At 35.6% G+C, this 6,160-nt stretch overlaps 1 long non-coding RNA gene across 1 annotated transcript; it reads right to left on the minus strand.

Annotated features, from left to right (window-relative positions):
- Positions 1 to 1,273: 1,273 nt before the first annotated feature.
- On the minus strand, positions 1,274 to 5,837 carry LOC104218670 (uncharacterized). Its single transcript, XR_709042.2, has 4 exons — positions 5,614 to 5,837; positions 2,211 to 2,489; positions 2,005 to 2,123; positions 1,274 to 1,924 (listed from the first exon to the last, which is right to left on the minus strand). It is a non-coding gene; the product is annotated as an uncharacterized lncRNA (long non-coding RNA).
- Positions 5,838 to 6,160: the final 323 nt, after the last annotated feature.

A 6,160-nucleotide genomic window follows, 5' to 3' on the forward strand; every position in this document is an offset into this window, starting at 1 on the left:
ATAACTAAAACATATAAAGCAATGTTAAAAACAAAAATTAAATATGAAGATTTTAAAAGAACCTGAATCGACCTGTACTAAAAATTACCAATCTTGAAAATAAAAACCAAATTTCCACCAATGATTCTTACTAAAGTTCCATCGACCAGTACTAGAGATGAGCTTCCAGTACCATTGTTCTCCTCTACAAGGCATTAAAAAAGTTCTTGGTTTCTTCAAAAGCATTTGGTTAGTGGAGTTTACGGTGAAAGAGTCGGTTCTTAATATGCTAATTATAAACATGATCATGCTCGTTGTTTATTGTAAATTTTATATATATTGAGCATTATTATTTTAATATTTTGTTTTAAATTGTTTTGTATTTTAGTATTTAAAATTTGATTTATTTATTATCATGCAACTTGTTAATGTAAATTTTACTATGTTAACCGTTGGTTTTGCTAAAAACACAATCATAGAAACTGCTACCTACAAAATATGACAAAGCAGTTTAGTTCTTTAGGATTTTTGACACTTAGGTTGTAGAAGCTCTTGTCTTCTCTTTTTTTTTCCAATCAAATTATCAGCATATCAAGATTGAAGTATTAAACTAGTCTATCGGTATATCCATTCACTACTAGAAAACTGCCAAAAATCTTCCAAGAAAACCAATCAAAATCAGTCGGAAATATAAAAAAACCAATCGATTCGGACCGATTTTAATTCGTCGAAACAATAGTGGTCGCTAAGATATGGCGACCGAAGACGGTCACAATTTCCGACCAACTTCGTCCGGTTAAATCAACCTTTGGTTGACCACATTAACTGACAATTTTTATTGGAAAAATAAATATATCGACCGAAAATATGTTAATTACTTTTTATTTATTTTTCAAATAGCGACCGATTTCAGTCGGAAATATAATTATTTGATAATTTTGCATTTCTTTTTAAATTTTAACAGACCAACAAAAATTGGTTGGAATAATTAAAAAAAAAATTATTTTCGTCCGACTTCGGTCGGTAATTTCAAATTTCTGCAGATTGCACATTGAAATTACCAACTGAAGTTGGTCAGAAAATATGAATTTCTGGGTTTTAATATGAAAATTCCGATCGAAATCGATTGGTTTTCTAGGTAAAAACCTGGGAGAATATGATTGCTTTTAAGCTACATCACCTGCCAATTATAACCAATAACCATCCTATAATGATAGTATTACATTGTTGTCATTCAACCACAATTAACCAATAACAACCACAACAACGCTAATAACAACAACAACACCAACCACAACAACAACAATACAATTGTTCAATAACAAAATAATATCAACAATATAATTATCATTCAAAACTATTGCAACTAAATATTCACAAGTCCAAGACTTTGTTTAGCAATACATACCATTCAATGAGTGTTTTGTATGGCATCATTTCAATCTTCACTACTAGAAGCTTCATTGCCAGCATGGTTCGACGGATCACGACGAGAAGGATTAGCATCTGGGGAAGGCTCACGAGACCAGGGAATGGAGAAAGCACTACTAGCAAGAAGATTGGCCAGGTGACCTTGAAAAAGATTAAATTGTTGGTCCTTCTTTTCTAGCTGAACTTGAAGGGTATCAAATTGTTTATCTCTCTTTTGTTCTCTAGCCTTTGTCTCTTCAAGCTCAGCTATCAGCTTTGCGATCTTCTTCTCTATAGACGAGAGAGTCGACCTATCAATTGCCTCGCCTTGGGCGGAAGTCCCTATACCTTACAATTCAATCCTGTGACGCCGAAATGATCTCTCTGGAAGGCCATATGCTATTTCCTTTTTAGGACCACCGACAACATCCAACCATATCTTATGCGCTTTTTCGTCTGAAACGAGTGGTCGCTCGCCTTGCTCATTCAGTGGCAAGCTCTGAGTGTACTCCTCCACATTAATCTTGTAGCGATCCTTTATTTAGAAGATAGAAAATTATTAATTATATAATATTATAAATAAAAATTTCAAGTTATAGTAGTTATGAAACTTACATATGTAGTCTCCGCCCGGTCCTCGGCCCATCTACTTGGATCTGTCATGCCTTCTTTCTTTCGGATGTGAGTCTCCATGAAGTACTCATCATGAGTCATATTCCTCTCATATTTTTTTTCTACAAATATAATGAAAATATGTTAACTAAATTAAAATATATAAATATAGTTCGATAAAAATAGAATTAAATATTTTAAGGAATTACTAGTAGTCTCCTCGCAATCCCCATGCTCCTTGCTCCCATACAGTGCAAGGAGCCACCCTTCTCTGATGCTCGGGCCTTTTTTCCCTGTTCATTCTTCTTCTCGAACTTCTCAGTGGTCCACTGCCTCAGCAGATCCTCCCATATGTGCGGTAGAACCCATGAAGGCTTCTTGCTCTTCTTCCGAGCAGAATAGAAGGAATCGAATTGTCTCTTACGGCATTTGAACTCAAAATTTGCAAGAATGGTACTGTTATACTGGTCCTCCTAGGCACACTTAGTCTGCAAATGAAGTGTGTAATGTTAGATAAAAATATTGTTAATATAATGCTTAAATAGACAAGAATTGTATTAAAACCTTAAGTTGGTTGAAAATTTATTCCACAAGCTCCGGTGGAAATTCACTCCAAGTCGCATATGGTGCATTATACGACCGACCAAGAGCTTCGTATTTTAATTGAAAAGGGAACTTTCTCCAGTCAAATGATTTCTGAAAATAACTTCATCTTGTCTTGCTGATTTCCTAATTGGTTTAGAAGTTGTTCTTTACTTTATATTATGTACATGAGACTCCTTGAATATCTTAACTGCATTGGTTATGGACCCGATAAACTGAGTAACATGAGAATGTTGTTGTGCAAAGTGAGATAGAAACACGTGGTCACAATGTGTCGGGTGTGCTAAAGGTTTGGAAGTTGAGGTTATGATATGAGACATCGAGTTCTGAGATGGCTGAAATTGCGCATCAGAAACGATAAGATTAATTGAGTTGACATTGTTTTCCTTATTTGAGTACATTTTACTTGTCTGTGTACCAGCTATGTTAGTGTTGAGTTACTTGGTTATCTTTCATTTTCATCCGTGTTTTCCCTTTATTGTTTCTGCTGATTAGAGTTTGTTTTCTCCTTGTTGTTGATATTATTTTGTTATCTTTATGTTGATAGTTTATTATCATATCCTGTTCAATTTATTTGACCAGTATGTGTCTTGATTGTTCCTCGTCACTACTCCACCGAGGTTAGTCTTGATACTTACTGGCACCGCCATGGTGTGCTCATACTACACTTCTGTACATTTTTGTGTACAGATCCAGGTATTTGATCGGTAGTAGCTGTACGGATTGTTGTAGTGGAGACTCAAGGTAAACCTGTTGCTACGTTCGCAGGCCTCAGAGTCACCTTCATTTGTACTTATTTCCATTTGTTCCTTTGCTTCGGGACAGTAACGTATTTATTTTGTATAACTACTCTTAGAAAAGCTTATGACTTGTACCATCGGATTTGGAAAAATTGTAAATTTTCAGAGTTATTTAACTTAAAGTTAGTAAATGTCAAGGTTATTTCAGTTAATGTTAGGCTTACCTAGTTTAGAGACTAGGTGTCGTCACTACTCCTTCGGAGGGATTTTGGGTCGTGATAGATCTGTCTCATGTGTTAGATTTCAGCTCAGTCCAGTTGGGGAAGAATTTATCTTATGTTAAATCTTGGACAGGCAGGTTAGAAAGTTGAGGCCAACGAACATTGCCTCAGTGAAGCTTCTGTGGAAGGGTCAGTCGGTCGAGGAGGCGACATGGGAGACCGAGAATGAAATTATCACGCCCTTAAAACTGGGGTAGGACGTGATTGGCACTCGATCTAAGCAACACGTCGAGTGAACCCTTAACTAATTTGTACTTAGAATCATGATGACTGATAAATCCCAAAACAATGTGGCGGCATGTTTACTAACTGAAAGCAAAATTCAAACTTAACTTATGAATCTTGACAAAATACCGAAATGGGACTAAAAAAATGTATAATACCCACTAGACCAAGTCATGAGCCTATAAGAATACTGAACATGCACGGCTTCGGGGCATACCCCAGATGCTAAAACAATGCAAATAAACATTAAACTTGAGTTCCCACCGAGGAGAGAAGTGGAAAATGCTGGGTTAAAAGCTAGTCCTATCTTGTAGTGTCGGGAACGTGATCAACAATATCTGTATCCATGAAAAACGAAAGCAGGCCCTCACGGGCTAAGTATCACAACGGAATACCCAGTGAGTCTCATAGTCTACCCAATAAGAAGGCGGAGAGAAACCTTCTGGGATATACATAACAAGAAGAAAAGATATCCACATAAAGCATGTAAGCAGTTTAAGGTCAAAGAAACTAGTAATAGGCTGAAGACTAAAACTGTAACCTGAACATATAAACGGATAACTAAAGCTGAAACTTTAAAGTAATAGTTAAACTAAAATAGAATTTAAGTTATACATAATGGCCCTACGTACGTGAGATCTAGCAACACGCACGGAGAAGTGTCGGCATATCCCCCCAACAAACAATAGACCCTACGAGCGTGGGGTGTCTAACCCTAGCCCTGATGGCACTCACGTAAGGGGAGGTCGACTAGCTCTCCCTTTTGAACGTGATCACATTAATGCATGAATAAATGTTGAAACTGAATACTGAACTGAATATAAATATCACAACAAAGGCATGTAACACGTGGTAATACAAGTAAGCTGGTAATTCTGTCACATATAAAGTGGTACTGAATAAGAATGAAGTAAATTGAGTAATGGAGTACAAGAAAATATGGCTTAGATTTATCGAATACATGGAGTACGGGGGTTTTGATGGAATTCCGTACTAGGAGAGTGAGCCTCAACTCACCTTAAAATTACAAGCTCAACTTTGCCTCCACGTATCTTTCAAGAAATCCCGAGTCACCAATTTCTCAAACTACATGACAATTGGATTTAACTTAAATTAATACCTACCCAAAGAATACAACTCTATACAAGTCCTCTTGTTCAAGGAAAATCCCACTTAGGTTCTAAAACGCTAACTAGTCTGTAATAACTCAATAAATTGATTTGTAACGTTTAATCCCAAAACTCATTAAAACGAGCTATAGCTATGAAGTTTTTTTTTTCTATTTCTTCTTCTTCCAGATCTGATCACTACCCAGCAATGGGTAATCATGATTCCAATAATAAATTCATAGTAAATACATCCAAGGCTCTTACTGTATTCTAATAATATTATTGGATAAAACCCAAGCATTAAAAATCCTTTTTTTTAAATCCAATCTCAAAATCCTACCCATAAAGGGGCAGATTTAGGGGCGCAAGGGTGTTCACCCGAACACCTTTCGCCCAAAAATTACACTGTATATATAAGGCAAAATCTATTTTTTTATCTCTATATATTAAGTTTTGAACACCCTTAACATAATCCAAAAGTGTAGTTTAGTGATCAAGGGGTTCAAAATATACATAAGGTCATGGGTTCAATTCTCACTAGCTTCAAAAAAAAAAAAATTGAACCCCCTTCGTGGAGATCATGCCTCCGTCACTGTACCCATATATCAATTAATAGTAGATAAATAATTTTACAAGAGAAGTGTACATGTGTACCTACGAATGAGAGTCAATCTGCTACTTTTGATTACAAAATTCTCGTGAAATCAAACTCTTACGATTACCCAAGCAGTTTCGGACTTGCGGCGAACAAGCTTGAGAAAACAGAAACTTTTTTTCTTTCCTTCTTGAAAGTGGATATCGAAAGATGCATACAATGGGTAATATGACCCTTTAGCCCATTTTGAATGCCACTGTTTTGGTGGGACTTATTTTCTTAAAGGTTTCAATAATGGGCTTATTATGTGAAACATAGCTAAATAAATGCTCAGCTTTTTTTTCTTTCTATTTTTCCAGTTGTTTACTTGTGACTCCTATCATTATATTTTAAACTAATGTATAGACTACTTATCCTTCATTACACCAGCTAATAAAAATTATTCAATATACTCGGATACTAGTTAATTTCAGCAACTTTGCATTCCAACTAAAAGTTAGGCAACTTAATTTATCCTTAAGTATCCGTCCTACCATATTAGTTCATATCCTATATGCATATTATCCTAAATACTTCGTTTAAACCATGTAAGTTCTTATACCTTCG

This window comes from Nicotiana sylvestris, chromosome 11 (genome assembly GCF_000393655.2).
Source record: "Nicotiana sylvestris chromosome 11, ASM39365v2, whole genome shotgun sequence".
Taxonomy (NCBI): domain Eukaryota; kingdom Viridiplantae; phylum Streptophyta; class Magnoliopsida; order Solanales; family Solanaceae; genus Nicotiana; species Nicotiana sylvestris.